This window comes from Arachis ipaensis, chromosome B06, assembly GCF_000816755.2.
Source record: "Arachis ipaensis cultivar K30076 chromosome B06, Araip1.1, whole genome shotgun sequence".
Classification (NCBI taxonomy): Eukaryota; Viridiplantae; Streptophyta; class Magnoliopsida; order Fabales; family Fabaceae; genus Arachis; species Arachis ipaensis.
Genome location: NC_029790.2, coordinates 112,578,438 through 112,596,146, shown reverse-complemented (window position 1 = coordinate 112,596,146; position 17,709 = coordinate 112,578,438). Strand labels below are relative to the sequence as shown.

At 34.8% G+C, this 17,709-nt stretch overlaps 1 long non-coding RNA gene across 1 annotated transcript; it reads left to right on the top strand.

Moving 5' to 3' along the window:
* On the top strand, nucleotides 11,756–13,681 carry LOC107604943. The gene is made up of 2 exons (XR_001612433.2): nucleotides 11,756–12,249; nucleotides 12,572–13,681. It is a non-coding gene; the product is annotated as an uncharacterized LOC107604943 (long non-coding RNA).

Below are 17,709 nucleotides of genomic sequence, written 5' to 3'. Positions count from 1 at the left end.
GAAGATAGACAGGAGCTAAATTGAAAACTAAACTCTCAGGCAAACCCACGTCTCAGGTTCATATTATTTTTAGTTGCTTAAGGACAAGTAACAATTTAAGTTTGGTGTTGTGATGTGTGAGCATCTTTCTTATCTATTCTTAGTGATTTAGATGTAGATTTGTTGAGTCTTTATGAGTTTTTGGTGTTTTAGACCATTATGGATGCTACTTTGAGTTGCACTGTTATTCTATTTATTTCAGGTAAAATTTGGGCGAGCTTGACAGAGTTCTGCAGAAGAAAAAGGAGGAATTTGAAGTTGTCAAGCTGGTGCTAAATGCCACTACCTGGTGTTTAGCGCCAGACATCTCGTACTTCGTGCAAGCTCTCTGTGAAGGTGACGGTAAATGCCATGACTCGGCGTTTAGCGTCAAGTGCCTGGTAAAGTGTGCCAAGGTCCTACGCTGGTGGTGCTAAACGCCACTACCTGGCGTTTAGCGCCAGGTGTCCAGAAATGCCAATGATGCTCTCTGTCTAGCAGCGCTAAACGCCACTGCTCAGCATTTAGCGCCAGTAGTGCATCCTCAACTCTCTACGGAAGGATTAATTTAATTTTTAATTGATTTTCTTATATAGTTTTTAGGGTTTTAGATTTAAAAATTTAGAACAAATAAGGATTAAATATAAAAAGAGACAGCACTCAGCCCTTCAGGCTTTCTCCTTTCTCTTCTTCTTCTTCCTCATTCTGCACTTTTACACTTTTTAAAACTCAAGGTTTTTCTCTGAGTCATGTGCAACTAAACCTCCATTGTTAATGTTAGGAGCTCTGTTTATTTTGATGGATTAATACTATTGTCATTCTATTCTTGATCAATGCACTGATTTAAATTTAAGGATTGATTTCGTTTTTCATCCTAGGAATTAGAGTATATTGAAAGATAACTCTTTTTTTATTTGAATTCTTGTTGAATCTTGGAAAAGTTAAATCGCTTGAATAACATATTGAAATTAGTTCCTCACAACTCTCTAATTATTTGGATTTAACGGAATACGTGACATATAATCTACTTATTTTTGGATACTTAGGGTTTGTGTGGCTAATAGACTAGAATTGGACTTAACCTTCTAATTTAAATTAAGTCACCAAAAAGTTGGTGGTTGATTGAATTAGAAGAGATTAAATTACTAAGGAATTAAGGTTTAATCACTTAAGGTTTTCCATGTATTGAATCTTTGCATGATTAAAGTAATTGATAAGAATTGTTAAACTGGAAATTCGAACATCTCCAAAGCCTTAACTGTTTTTTCATTCTATTTTCACCAACCATTTACTATTTGCTTTCTTGCATTCTCTGATTTACTGTTTTATACTACTCGAACTTGAAACCACTCAATTTAGCTTGTCTAATTAGTCTAATCACTCAACTATTGTTTCTTAATCCATTAATCTTCGTGGGATCGACACTCACTCACTTAAGTTATAACTTGGTATGACCCGGTGCACTTATCAGTTAGTTTGTGGTATTCGAAATCTGCACCATGTAATTTGGGACTCGAATGGGGCTTGGATTGTTGGCTTTTTTTAAGAAGCCTAGCCTTGGAGTGCTGAAACTGGAGCTTGATGCTATCTTCTTAGGATTTTGATTACGCTTGGTTTAGATTTATTGTTGAGATTGATTCAATTCAAGTCAATCAAATAGCTAGTGTCTACTTTTAGAAGAACTTACTTGAGCTAAATGAGGTTGTCTCTGAGACTTTGTCTTTATTGCATCTTCCACATGTTGTTTCCGTCATATGTGCCTCGAACGACTAACATAGTGGCAGACAAATTCGCAAAAACGGGAACTTTATCTAGGTGTTCTTTTTCAATGATCAATAGAGAAAATCTCCACATACAAGTCCTTTCCTTATACAAGTCTTACAAGTCCTTAATATCCTTTATTCCTAAAACGCGCTTCTCTTGGCACGTATGTTTCACGCGCCTGTTTAACAGATTTTTCAATCAATCAACGCGCGAATATATAACTTCCTTTTTCAAACGGATTTCGTTTCCTTCTTCAGATTTCTTCTGCGTTTCCTTGCCTTCTCTTCTCGATCTCTTTCGAGCATTTCTCTGTGCCTTCTCTTTCATGTTTTACGTGTGTTTTCTCATCTGTTCCTTCTCTTTAGTGTTTTACGTGCATTTTTTCTCTACCTTACGTGCTTTAGATTTTCCGTTTTGTTTTGTGTTTGAAGATAATGGATAATTTAACTTCAGATTCTCAGCTGAACCAGAGCAAAGTGGATTTTGAAACTGAATCCAATGAAGTTCCTGAGGTGTGATTTTGTTTTTGTTAGTAGTTGAATCTGAATTTGAATTTGATTAGTAGTTTTTTTATTGTGTAGCTGAATAATCTGTGAACCTTGCCTGTGATATTTGCTGTTTGTTCTTCCTTATTTGAATTGAATCTAACGCACTAGTTCTCCTTAGAATTAAAATAATTTTGTCCATTTTATATCAGACATTCGGGTGTAGATCAGTAATAATTGGGTGCATTTAGGGAAATTTTGGGTGCATTTTATAGTTTATTACAGTTTATTATTTTAGTTGAATTGTTTTAGTTTTTGTTTTAATATAGTGTATTTTTGCAGACCTTTTGTGCAGTTGATGACCAGTTTGTCCCCAAGGTTGGGATGACTTTTAAAACCCTTGACGATACTGCAAAATTCTACAAGGATTATTCAAAGATTGCAGGTTTTTCTACAAGAGTTCGGTGCACAAATAAGAAGGAAAACGAAATTAAGAATCAACTTATTACATGTACTAGAGAGGGAAAATGGAAATAAGAAATATCTCTGACCGAGAAGACAAATCCCTCAGCTGGTTTAAATTGTCCTGCAAGAATTTATATACATGTATTGAAAGATGTTGGTATTTGGATCATTTCAAATGTCGTGTTGCATCATTCACATCCTTGCTGTCCAGATCAAGCATAGACGCTCAAACAGCATAGGGAACTAAGCATGTCCGTGCGTCGCACAATAAAGAATAATGAGGAAGCCGGCATCAGACCTAGCAAAACTTTCCAATGATTTGTTGCAGTAGCCGGGGGTCACCATGAGTTAAATTTTATCGAAAAAGACGTGAGGAATTACATCACTAGAGAAGTGCGAAATGTTTCAGAATAAGAAGATGCAAAAGAATTCGGGAAATACTTATTAAGAATGAAAGAGAAGAATCATAATTTCTTTTTCAAGCTTGAACTCGAAGACGATCAGTCCATTATGCTTGCTTTTTGGGCAGATGAAAAGAGTAGAGCTGCCTGTGAGTATTTCGGAGATGTTGTTTCATTTGACACCACCTACAATACAAACAGGTAACATGGTGTTCTAGTTTATGATGTTGAATTTATGTTGTTTGATGAATCTACTCCAGAAGTGCATATCGGCATCTTTTGGGTGCATAGAATCATTATTTGGGTGCATTTTGTTGATTATAATTCTGTTTTGTGTTAATCTATTTCAGGTATAATCTGGTTTGTGGTTTTTTGTCGGGGTGAATCACCACGGTCACTCAACACTTCTTGGATGCGTTTTGATGAAAAACGAAGATATTGAATCATTCAAATGGTTATTTCAATGTTGGCTTCGTTTCATGGGAGGAAGTGCTCCGAAAGGGATTCTCACCGATCAATGTGCGTCAATGAAAAGGGCTACGAGGCTCGTATGCCCACAACAATTCACCGTTGGTATATTCGGCACATCACCAAGAAGATTCCAAGCAAATTAAATGGGTTCAAGGGACACACAGAAATCCAAGAAGAAATGAGCCAAGTTGTTTGGAACTCTCATACCAAAGAATTATTTGATAAGAATTGGGATGATTTTCTGTTGAAGTATGGTCTTATGGACAACAAGTGGCTTTCAGGTAATGACATTTAAAATCTGCAATAGAGGTGCTACTTGCATGTTTTTGGGTGCATTGTATTCTGATTTGGGTGCATTTTGCAGATCTCTATGAAGACCGTCATATATGGGTTCCAATTTTTCTGGATCACCACTTCTGGGCTAGGATGAGAAGCACACAAAGGAGCAAGAGCATGCATTCATTTTTTAACAAGTTTATTACTCAGAACAGCTCGCTTATTCAATTTGTCAAATAATAGGATAATTGCCTCGGAAGCAGGGAGCAAGCAGAGAGAGAATCGGATGCTACAGATTTTCATACGGTGATACCGTGTGCAACAAAATCCTCCGTTGAAGCTCAGTTTCAACATGTGTACACTCACCAAAAGTTTAGAGAAGTCCAAGCACAATTTAGAGGGAAGGCGAATTGCATCACAAGATTAACGAACTCTGCTCTAGGCTATTCAGTATACGAAGTTGGAGAACAAGTTTCCAGCTCAATATTCAACAAGTTTGTGGTAACTTACGACTCAGTAGCAGCCCAAGTGAAATGCCAATGCTTATTATTCGAGTCAATAGGGATATTGTGCCGTCACACACTAAGCGTGTTAAGCTTTGAACGAGTAACCCAAGTGTCACCCAGATATATATTGGAATGATGGAGCAAGAAGGTAAAGAGGCGACACATACACATCAAGAGTAGCCACGACGAGCCACTGTTGGAGCCAAGAAGCAAGAGATTTGACCAATTGGTGTTTCGTTCGCAAAATATTTACGAATTTACATCAGAATCGGAGGAGCTGACTGCCATTCTGCACCGTGCGTACGATAATGTCGTGGTTGAGATGGAAGAACTGAAAGTCAAAAGGAAGGGGACATGTTCGTTATCTCACAAAGATGCCAACTTGGAATCTGTTAACGAGCTTCAAAGCCCTCCAAGGGTTCGAACAAGAGGACATCCAAAAAATAGGCTAGGTTCAAAGTTGGACAAGCAGATTGCAAATGTCTCAAAGAAGAAGAAAATGAAAGCTTTAAACGCGGTAAAAGTGTTGTTCTTTAAATATGTGGTGATTGAGTTTATTTTTCTTGTTAATAGTTTTGCTAATATGTGAGTTTATTATTTCCAGTTAAATCTCTTTGATGCTGCATCAGTGGTTCGTCCAAATTCCAGACCATATCACGGACATGTTATGAATTATTAGTTCAGGGAACCAGCAGCAGGGGATAGTTTTTTGGGTGTATAGTAACATAATATGGGTGTAAAGCTTAGTTGTTTGGGTGTTTTTCTGAATTTTCTTGTGTTTGACATTATACATTTATATATTTTCAGATGCTACTGTTTATGTTATAAATTATTGTTTTGTTTAGTTTTTATGTTTTAAGGTTTTGGGTTTTAGGGTTTAGGATTTAGAGCTTTAAGTTTTAGGGGTGTTAGGGTTTAGGGTTTAGGATTTTAGTATTTTAGGGTATATTTTGGGTGTATACGGGTTATATTTGGGTGCATAATTAAGGTTTAGGGTTTAGTTTTTAGGGTTTTAGGGTTTATGGTTTAGTTTTTAGGGTTTAGGGTTTAGGGTTTTAGGTCTTAGGGTTTTAGGGTATATTTTGGGTGTATACAAGTTATATTTGGGTGCATAATTAAGGTTTAGAGTTTAGTTTTTAGGGTTTTAGGGTTTAGGATTTGGGTTTTAAGGTTTATGGTTTAGGGTGGTTTAGGGTTTTAGATTTAGGTTTAAGGTTTATGGTTTTAGGGTTTAGGGGTTTTATGATTTAGGGTTTTAGGGTTTATGGTTTTAGGATTTAGGGTTTTAAGGTATATTTTGGGTGTATACGGGTTATATTTGGGTGCATAATTAAGGTTTAGAGTTTAATTTTTAGGGTTTTTGGGTTTAGGGCTTAGGGTTTAGGGTTTAGGGTTTTAGGGTGGTTTAAGGTTTAGGGTTTAGGGTTTTAGGGTTTAGGGTTTAGGATTTATGGTTTTTTGTATTTATAGTACTTATTTGGGTGTATAGGGGTTATATTTGGGTGCATAGTTGTAGTAATTGGGCGCATTAGTAGGTTTGTTGTTGTTTTTCTTTATTTTCTATGTACCTGTAATTTACAGCTTTTGAATATAGGACAAACAGTTTATTTATGCAAACAAATTTTATAATACAAATGAATTACAAGTGTTCAAACTATTTCAATACTACATAAAACTGAAGTCAATCACTGTCACTTTCAATATCATACGAATCTACTTGACAGTATGGGCTCAACAAAGCTGTCGATAGCTTCGACAATCTCATTCTTTCACTCTCCTTGATCGCTGCATCTCTATCGCTATTCATGTCATGAAAAAGAATTCGAGAAGAAAATTCAACTCTGAAGTGGTCGACCTCCGCCTACAGTTTGAAAGAATATTATTTGAATTAAATATGTCAATTTAGAAAAGTAATAGAGTTATATAGTTTTAAATATAATTACCTGACTCCAATTGTCCCACTCATACTTCCCCTTTTTAACGTTTTGAGGCTCGATTATTTCAAGCCATTTCATAACATAAATAGCACAATCATAGCTGAAAACCAAAAATAATTTAGGAAATTAAAATAGGACAGCAACTGAAAACACAATTTTTTTAGAGTGCAAGATCTGTACTCTGTTTTTTGTCCTGAAATGTCAATGTAAGGAGGCTCAATTTCACGATCTTTTCTCTTGAGAGGTGCCCCCGGCATAAACCCTAATTCTCAAAATCACATAACCCTAAGTACAAAAAACAAGGCTGAATATAAGAAGGAATAAGTCTAAAAAATCAATACACCCAAAGGATAACAATATACACCTTACTTTGAATTAAAATGCACCCAAATTTAAAAACGCAAAAAACATAATCAACTTACAATAAATTTATTTAGCTTCATTTTGTCTTTGGAGGGACACGTCTTGTGATAGGGGTCAAGTATGTAAAATTTTTTCTTTCTTACATCAGCCACCCATATCCACCAATGATTTGAATAGCAAACAGGTGTGAAAATCTAAAACATCTCCACATTAAACAGTGTTTTAGTTTAATTCATAGATAACCAAAGAATTGTGATAAGTAGTTTCAGAAATGAAAACTTACATATGGATGTAGTGTTAATTTTTTCCGGTCCAAAAAGGATAAAAACATTGGGTAGTCTTCAACTTTAAATGGCTTTTTGGATTTTGGTTGTAAGAACACCCCATCTAGATGATTTCCAATGGCCATGTTCTGCAGCATTTGCGAAACACCAAAAGAAATCTTTTAATGCACCCAAAAGATAACAAAATGCACCCAAAAGAAATCAGAAAATGCACCCAAAGGATAAGACAATGCACCCAAATTTTAATACATTACACCTTACCACAATATTAGGTGGAAGACAGTAAATTTCTTCCTGGAATCTTTTAATATTCTGTTGGTTGAGGATCAGGCACATGGCAGTGACAATCTAGAAAAACAAAACAGCCAAGTTAATTACATAAATTAATATTGCAGTCACATGTCATAATATAATCATTAATCTTATTCTAATCTTACGTCAGCTTCAATATGTGAAGAAGCTTTTAATTATGCAAAGTGGCCTCTTGTTAACATCAACGGTTGTTAGGCGTTCAGTGTGCAAATTTCATCATACTCATCAGTAGCGTCACCCACGAATGTCCTGATACGTGTTGCCCAGAGGTAGCATTTTTTTCTCATTTCGGCCAACATTAAATTTCTCCTCGCAGGAGTTTCAAATTTGTCAAAAATTTGGCCCACGGTCTGCTTTTTAGTTGGCGGACTTTTACCTTCTGAAAAATTTGGTGTTGTCTTTTCTCTACTCTTTGCAATCTTTTTCACCAGCACATCTAATTCTTCTATTAGCATTGTGGTTTCTGGACTTTTTACCACTTAAGCTTCTGCTTGTGCCACCCCCTCTTGGGTCTGTGTTTCCTCTTGGCTTGAATCAGTCAAGCCATGGCTGAATGTTGGCAAAGGTAATTCTTTAGGTACATTGGACGCTGTCCTTGCCATCATCAATAGTGCAGCAGCAGTCGCTTCAGGGGCTGGATCACTGCGTGTTGACATATATCGTACTATAAGAATAAAAAAAACAAATGATATAAAAAATCAATTTCTATTGTGATGAACTTACATTTTAGATGGAGCTGGTGGCATTGTTGGTGTGCTTTCATGAACTTTTGGGGTTCTGGAGTGCTGTGGGGTTAGAGAAAATGAATCAGATTATAAAAAATTCAATTACTGCTCAATTTTCATGATATATACCCAAATAAGATAACAATATATCCAAACAGTAATGAAATGCACCCGAATATTTTTGCTCACCTCTCTGTTGGGGGGAATGGTTCAAATGGTGGGACAGGGCTTTCTAATATTTCCTGGGATGAAGGCAGGTATAGTTGAATTGGAACTCTAAACAAGACAAAAATAAAATGTTAAGAAAACCCTTTTAAAATAGATGATTAGAGGGTTGAAATTTATTTATTAAACTTACATATCAAGTGGTTGAGAGGATGGTCGAAAAACGATGATCTGTTGTTGAGCTGGGTCACCCAACGATTCTTCTTCCTGACTGAACATGAAATACACCCAAATAAGATAACAATGCACCCAAATAATTACCAAATACACCCGGAAAGGCTTTTTTTTTTAGAACTTACATTGTTGTAGATTTTTGTTTTTTTTCCTGCTTTTTTTTTCTTGAATAAAATATTAAAGAGCTCTTTGTTCTAAAAAATATATACAGAATTAGAAGAATATGGTAAAAAAAGAATTTAGAAAATGGTATAATAAAAAGAAATTACATAGAATCCGAAGGTTTGTTTACACTGCTTTGCTCCGTTTGTCCTTCGAACAAAGGATCAGTCTCGGTTGATAAGCTCACCTCTGGAATTCTAATTATAGAATAAATATCGTTCAATAAATAATACTATTTAGTTAAATCAGGATGTCAAAATTCTATCAATTAAAGGAAGAAAAATAATCAGCAACCAAAACACCTTAAAAAAATTAATATGCACCCAAATTCAACATACCCTTACTGATGTTGTCTTAAAAATTCTTCGATTATTTCAGTTCCAATTTCAGTTCTGACAGTACATTGAAAAGTACATGTTAACAAAATATAGTTTTGATTACAGAGTTTAAGATAACTTTAGAAAGTATCTTACCCATCATAGGACTGATTTTCTTCTTCTGAAGATGAATCCTCAATGATGTGCTTTCTTTTTTTGGATGGTGTCCTAAAAATCCAAAAATTATGAATCAGACAAATACAACAATATTGATGATGAGATACCGTCGAAGGCAGTTCATACTTTTTGGCGGCAGTGTGAATTTTTTTGCTTGTTTTTTGTTTTTTAACTGGCAAGGATTCTTCACTCCTAAAATTAAATGAGAAACCCTGTGTTAAGACATTAAATTTTGATAGAGACAGGAAAGAAAGTGATGACAATTTCAGAATCTTACTCATCAGTGGATTCAGTTTTGCTTTCTAAACAGGAATCTTCTAAAATCTGCTTCCTCTTTCTCGTTTCCATTCTAGAAACCAACAATTATTAGAGAAAAACACCCTAAACCTGACAAAATGCACCTAAAAATATTACTTAGTTTTTGGCTCCCCTTTTTGGTTGTTTCCTTGTAGTTTCCTCTGACTCAGACTCAGAGGAAACGTCAACATCAGTATCTGATGAATCATTCTCAGAGGAAGAACTTGGTTTCTTTTTTTTTTGTTTTTTTTTCTTTTCTTCTTTCTTTTCTTTTTCTTTCATCAATTTATTTTTTGTTTCCGCCATCCTGACGATGCCCTGAGACAGTAGAAATGTTAGTTTACAGCATGTACATAAATAAAACACACACAAATTAGAGATGGTATTCTATTTCCTTACCATATGGCCATCTATTTCTGCTCTAATTCTTGCAACCAGCTACTGTCTGTTCCAGTTGCTAACCCAGGGCACTGCAGCTTTTTCCTCTCCCTTCTTCTCTTTGTTTTTTGCGAGATGGAAATAAATTATCATCAAGGCATAAAGGCACCCGTCGATTGATTTTTTTTTTCTTTTTGAGACGGTAATTTGTTATGCCTTTAATGATGAAATTCAGCACATGCGCCCCCCAATTCCTCTCTGTTATTTTCTCCATCTCAAAAATTGGAGCTATGTGCACGGGAGATACTTTGGTTATTGTACTTGGCAACAAGAACGCCATCTGAATATAGAGGATGAAAATCCTCTTAAACATCAGTCAATCTTGTTCACTTTCAACATTGATACTCATCATCTCATCAGTCAACTGCTTCAGAGTGTTGCCCTGGAACCTTCTAAAAATGAGTTGGTTCTCTTCTGAAAGATTTTTATAACTCACTTTATTACCAAATAGATCTCCTACAAAAAAGAAAATAATTTATTAAATGAAATGCACCTAAATATGATTCATATGCACCTAAATATCACTCATGTGCACCCAAATACCACTCATGTGCACCCAAATATCACAGTGAATGGAACTATACAGGTTTTATGTAATCAGTTACCTGATGCATTGAGGCCAAGGGTAAGACTTATTGTTTTGGGCGTAACCTTAAAGGAACCATAGCTGGTTTCCAGTGTGTTTTCCCCAATTTAAAGGAGTTAGCCAACTCCTTTAAAAGTTTGTGAGGCACATTCATTGGCGGGATGTGCATGAGTCCCCCAAATCCTAATTCACGAACGATCGCTTTCTTCGGTTCACTCATCTTTTCAAATTTTTCGCTCAGTAGTCTGGTAGCACACTTCAACTCTTTGGTTTGCTGTAAACAAAGCAAAATTAGAGTCATTTAAATAACCTATATTTGTATTTTTTTTCCACTTTGATTTTTGGTTGTCATTTTTACTGCAAGGAAAAATAAATACGTTGTATCTTTTTCCACTTTGGTTTTTGCTCGTCATTTTTACTGCAAGGAAAAAGAAATACTGTCAATAGATAAAAAATGCACCCAAATACCAGAGCCATACATCCAAAAACCAGTCATGTGCACCCAAATACCAGCCAAAAATACCTAAATCCAGTCCTATACACATTTTATTTTTTTCAATTAAACGAAATTAAATGAGTTCAAAGTCATATTCAACTCAACCAAACAACTAAAATCATAAATTAAACGAGTTCAGAATGATAGTTTAGTTCAAAATGCCACTAGAAGCAACAGTCACATTCCATACTGACATATACACGCAAAAATGTTCCATACACAGTTTATATCTATACAAACCTGCTTAAAAGGCATCCAAACATTCACAAAGAGTTTATATGTATACACGCAAATATCATTTCACTAGAACTACGTAAAATAGCGTAAACGAGTTGAACAGTTTCATTAGAATATTAATATGAGATTTAAACTAAGAACAGTGAAACAGAGAGAAAAATACCACGATATAGTACTTTGATTTTGAAATCAGAAACAAAAATGTGAAAAACCTAGAAGAAAAATGAAACAGTGCCTTGAATGATGTTTGTTTGTTCTTTTTGGTGTTTTTTGACGGAGATTTGAATATTTCCTTCTTGATTTCTTGTACTTTTTGCAAGGACTTGGAAGGTTTCTTCAGAACTTTTTTTTGTTTTAAATGTCGCTTGAATCTCGAGGGTTTGTGTATTGATCGAGGAAGAAGAGCAAGAGTTTTTCATTATGAGCGCGCTTTGGAAAAGTGAAACGGTTGAGTAACGCATGTGGTTTTCACGTTCGAGTGTGGAGAGTGTGGGTGCGCATCGTTTTTTGTTGGGCTTGGAAAACTTGTATAACTTGTAAGCCAAAAAGGCTTGTATGTGTAGCAGGCCTGTACTAAAAATATGTGGCTTGATAAACATATGAGTGTTGACAAGAAGATGGTATGTTATAAATTTCATGGTTCTGAAAATTGGATCGGATCAGTCGGTCAAACCGGTTTGACTGTGATTTTAGTGGTTCGATTCATCATGTGAAACAATTAATTAAAAAATCAGAAGTAAACTGCTTAATAAGACAGGAACCGGTCGGTCAGACTCGACAGAAAATCGGCCGGTTTTGATGAAATGACGCTGTTTCGAACTTTCGATTGAAAAAATTGATTCTGAAAGCAGAAGCCCCCCATCTCCTTCTCCAAAGTCCAATCTCCTTCCTTCAACTGCCCTCTGCCCCTCACCCAACCTCAACCAAAGAAAAACCCTAGCCTCTCTTCGTTTGTCCGTCCATCGAGCCACTGCCGCCGTCCGTCGCACACAAGGGCTTTGCTATTCGTCCTATCGGCGTTCTCCAAGTCTCCAACCCTTGTTCTCTTCTTCCGCGAGCTCGGCATCTGTCGTCTGGTCAGCGTCGTCCATCGCAGCCAATGGTCTCTGACATACTCTGCCCAAACTTTGAAGGTCAGTACTTCTCACTTGTTCTTCATTTTTTTATCCTCTGTTCCAGGTAATGGAATCTCAAGATCGAAACTTTGAGCTATGCCAGTTTATTCTATGTTTCTTTGGATACCTCTACTGCAATCCCAAAGAAGTTAGACAGTAAAATTCATGTTTGTTTCCATGGTTAAGTGCGTAATTTTGATTACTGTATATAGAAATTTCATATTTGCTGTCAGTGCACCTCTGTTCTTTGTTGAATGTTTGGCATATACGCTTTCAATTAATTTCATATTTTTACAAAAGTCTAGAAGATTTCTTTTTCTTATTTACAAAGTATGTACAGGGACAATTCACGGTGAGTTTTAGCCTGGGCCTCGCTGAATCAGGCTCCGTATGCGCCTCGTACGGATTCAAGTGGTGTCACAAGTTATTGGTGACGCGTGTTACAATTTTTTTGAAACTTGCCAAATAGTACATATCCTATCAACCAGCTAATTGTTGAAGACGTTTTTAGTAAAATAGTGATTCATTCCTCACATTTGGATTCGTACGTAATTACTGAAAATGTAGATATGTGAAGTTAAATATGAAAATAATTTTTTGTGGATAGACTTTTTTAAGCAACCTAATTTGGGCTTGGGCTTATTCTCATTTGTAGGCTAGTAATTGTTAGCCCATTAGTAGTTGAATAATAATTTTTATTCACATTTATTCAACTTCTGACCCGTTAAAACTCTAACCCATTTAGAATTTCAAAAGGAATGCATTTACAAGTGAAAAAAAGGAAACCTGAAACAAACAATAACCTCAACCCCAAACCCGACCCGGCATTCAAACTTGCGTATCCCTCTCCTCTTGGGCGGAGTTGTGATCGACAACGGTTTCACCTACCGTCGCCCCTCACCAGTCTGCGATCGTCTCCTTTTTATCACGTTTGCAACACCTGCTCGTCCTCATCCTCCTCGGCGGCACTGAACCAGTAACCAGTCTTCTCGTCATCAAAACTCTTCACACGTGTGGAACCATCTTCGAAGTTCCTAGTCCCTGAATCTATTGAATATTCAGGTGGTGCCTCCGATGAAGATTCAAACTTTTGAGAGAGGAGCAGGCGCCGCACTCCGATGAAGACGCAGATAACCGATTTCAGCGACGGCGACGCAACCCCATGACAACGACATCCAGTGAAGACAGAAGACTTGCTGGGGGATGACAGTGGCTCTTCCGGAGAAAGAAATCAGCCTGGCAGCACCGAATCAAGAGGCCATTGATAAATGATGAGTGGCCTTTACTTCTTTTCTTTTTTTATTATTATTTTTTCTTTGGCCCTGCCTTCTTTTTTTTTAATCTTGAAGTATTTGGGCAAGATTCGGCTTGCGAATTCGGGAACGTTCCAGATGATGAAGCTATTGCTGTTATCGCTCCACGAAACAACCGAATTAGTGGGCGAGTCATCCACCATGTCGTACGTCTTGCTCAGAAATGGCGCCACTCCGTTCACGTTCGCCGAAGCCATAGCTAAAAACAAGATCAAAGGAATTAATAGATATTTTTTTTAATCATATCCTATCACAATGTCATCACTGTTTATTATCAAACTGTCCACACCCATTAAGTGATTCTCGGCCCATATTGGCTCCGTGGTTATGTTTAGGAAATTGTCTTCAAATTTGAGGCAACCTTGCAATATGAATAACTTCAATGGGTCAAAACGAAAATACGGGTAAAACAGGACACGAATGCAAAAACTTGTGTCAGACCGTACGAGGCGCATGCGAAGCCTAATTCAGCCAGGCTCAGGCTAAAACTCACCGACAAGTCACTTGAATCGTGTCAGTACCAAAAGGATGAATGGAGAACTGTGCAGAAGGGGACTTGGAGTGCTGCTATGTCACCTTTTAAAAATAGATATGTTGATGTGAGGTTCAATGGTCAAATATTAGCTCCTGTTATAGTTTCCCTTGTAGAAGGATACTCCTACCATCATATAAAAATGGAAATAATTCGTTCTGTCTTTGTGTCTTGCATTTTTATTTTTAATTGGTATTATTTTTGTACATGTAGCTTCAAAATTTTGCAGATCTTAAAGAACAATTTGTTGTTTGTTTTGCACTGGGATTTGTGTTGCTGTTAATTGCTCCAGTTATTAGCAGTTGGGTTCTATTGTTGTAGCAATTCAAAGGCTAAAGGGTCCTTCTTGTCCCTATAATCCTTTTGTTCATGTACACAATATACTGTATTATATATGGATCTCATTTTGCTTCATTTATTGATAGTTTTCCTCGGTTGTTTAACTTGTTTGCTAACTATTTTCTTCTATTACGATATAGGGCATGAAATTATTGCCAACTTGACTATAAAAAGTTGTTTGGCTAATCGAATGTTGATGTACTATGACTTTAATAAACTTTGGTCCTTCAATCAGCTCTTCATTTTACATATAATATTATCTTTGTTAAGACTTTGGTTAATAGCATTTTATATAATATTTTAAATTTAGAAGATATTTTAAAATTTATAATAAATTATAATTATATTTTAGGATGTTTATTTATAATTTATTTATTATTTTGTTATAAAATAATTTTTTCGGTTAAATCATGGTTAAATCGATTGAACCAATAAACTAGTAACTAAAATGGTTCGATAATTGATCTGATTTACATAACCTTATAACAGATTTGTCATGTACTTTTCGGCTTCTAAATATTTTAATGAAAAACAACGCGATCTTTTACAATTAAAAAAGGTCTACTTCATAACGGAAATTGCCTAGCTACCATGTAAGAGTGATGAGTTGGCCGTTAAATATTATATTATCACTGCTAAATTACTTGTTAGCTATCTCAGAGAATAGAATTATGGGGCAAAATGGATATTTTTTTTAGGTGAATGCTATGGTAACTAAAACATAGTGCCTAACTTACTAAAAAAAATAAAAAAATAATATTTAATAAACTTTAAATATTTTATGTGTATTTTATATATTTTATTTTTTACTTATAAAAACAAGTTAGGTAATTTAGGCACCACAAAAAAAGACACTATAGAATCCACTTTTTTTGAAGGAATCATATTATTTTTGTAAAAATGAATAGGGATCAATTAGTTCTTTATTCTTTTGTATATCTGCATATTTTATGTCCTATTCTATTTTGTATTTGGATTAATATCTATATTTTTTAGGTGAAAACAGAGATAAAGAAATGAGTAAAAAAATATTACTAAAATAAAGAAGAAAAAAGAAAAACAGAAAAAGAAAAAAAAAGAATAATGAAAAGAGAGAAAATAGGAGAACATAATTTGTATAATTTTTGTAGGTAGTTATGTTTGAAATGGGAATAACAATGTGTTTGTGTATTTCCTTTTAGCCTACAAGAGGTATTAAATAAATGAAATGTAAAATCAGTGGACAAAATAATAACAAAAATATAAACGTTAAAATAGACTATTACAAATTACTACTATTTGCATTAGAATGCTTATAGATAACAAAATAGGAGGTAGTTTTTATTCAAAAGTGTTACGTCTTCAGGTGTTTTTATTAATTAAGTTAACTAAGTTATTAAAATTTAATCTTTAGTTACGCTCTTTTTTTTTCTCTTTTTTCTTTTTTAATGTTATCGCCATTATTATCGTCGTTGTTGTTACTGTTGTTATTATCATTGTCTTCTTCTGTACTGTAATAAATTAGAATTTATTTAATTATTCTTGATAAATTAGTGTGAGTTATTAGACTATTAGCTTTAAATATTTGTGTTATTTTTTTATACTCGATATTTGTGTGTTATTATACAATTTTTTGTTTTTTTTTCTTGATTATGGTTATTTATGATGATCTTAGTTTTCTGAGTTATTTGAAAAATTATTAAATTAGTGTTATTTTATTATTTTGATTTTTATGTTATATATGTGAATTTGTGTGCTATGCTGAATAAAAATGTGATACACTTAAATATTTGTGTACTATGATAAATAAAAATTTGTTTAATAATATCTATCAAATTAGTGTGAGCTATCAAACTATTAGCTTCGATTACTTGTGTGCTGTGAAAATAAAAGGATGTGTGTTGTTTCACTTTATTTGATTTACTATGAAGCACAGACTGACAGACACTTCCTTGATTTGTCGTGTCCGACAGGACACGACACATATTGACATTCATCCGACACGCGTGTCTTCTGTGTCCAATCGTGTCATAATAAAAAATAAAAAATTCTTCTCCGCTTGGACAAACCTAAATACTATCACTTGCCAGCGTGTCCAATCTTATTTTTAACATGTATTTTTGAAATGAGTTTTTATCTAAAACATACTTTATATTTTATATATATGCTGTGTCCCCGTGTCTTATAAAAATTTTAAATTCGCGTGTCCGCGTGTTTCGTGTCGTGTCGTATCCTGTGTCTGTGTCAGTGTCCATGCAGGCGATCGCTCAACTTTTCAAGAGCCATTGCATTCAAAGCTGATTTGCACCTCTTGCATCTAAGAGCAACATTCCATGAACACAAAGGAGTTGTGTTGGGTGCACTCAGAGATTGTCGTGCTGCACTCTCTGGGGATCCTAACCACCAGAAAATGTTGAAACTGCACATCAGAGTTAATAGCCATGAGTCATGATGACATATTTAAAAAGAGTGTCAACAATATCTTTTGTGTGTGTGTGTGTGTTTTTTTGGAAATGAAACCTATAATGTAACATTAGCTTGTAATGAATGGTGATCGGTTTACACACCATGAAAAAAAAAAAAGAAAAAAAATAAATGTATAACAGAACTCAATAAAATAATATACATATAAATTTTAGTATAGTAAAATTTGTATGTTGTACTTCAAAGTTTGTGTTATGATTAAAAAATTTGTGAGTTATGTGCAAAAATTTGTGTGTTATATTAATAAATTTACATTTCGTGCCAATTTTTGTGTACTATACTTCAAAGATTTGTGTGCTATGTTTCGAAATTTGTGTGTTCTTCAACAAAAATTTCTGCGTTGCAGAAAGTGTAAAAAGACTTGCACATACGGTGCAAGCTCTTTAAACTCTGCGCTAGTGGAGAAGGCATTTTATTTTTTGTTTTAAGAGTGGTTTTTATTGTAATTTTGGATCAATTTGATTAGACTTAATTGCCAAAAAAGTTTTGTACTTGCAGCATCACTCGTTTTTATTTTACTATTCATGTTAAACAGCCATTATGTTGACGATTTCAGATGTCCACGTTTATTTTGTTTATTTGACTCCAAGGTTGAAAATTGTTAAGAGTTAGAAATGAATTCGGTGCTAGACAGAGAGAGAGAGAGAATTTTTGTTGACCTATGAAATCTCTCATGTCTCACACATTCAAACACTATGAACTGAAAAAAATGTTACCAACACACCATCAAATTAATGTTTCCAACTAGCATGCGAGACTTGCTTGACACCAACTTCTCAAATAACAAGCCAAGCTCCTATTTATATAACCCCATAACGCTTAATTGCATAA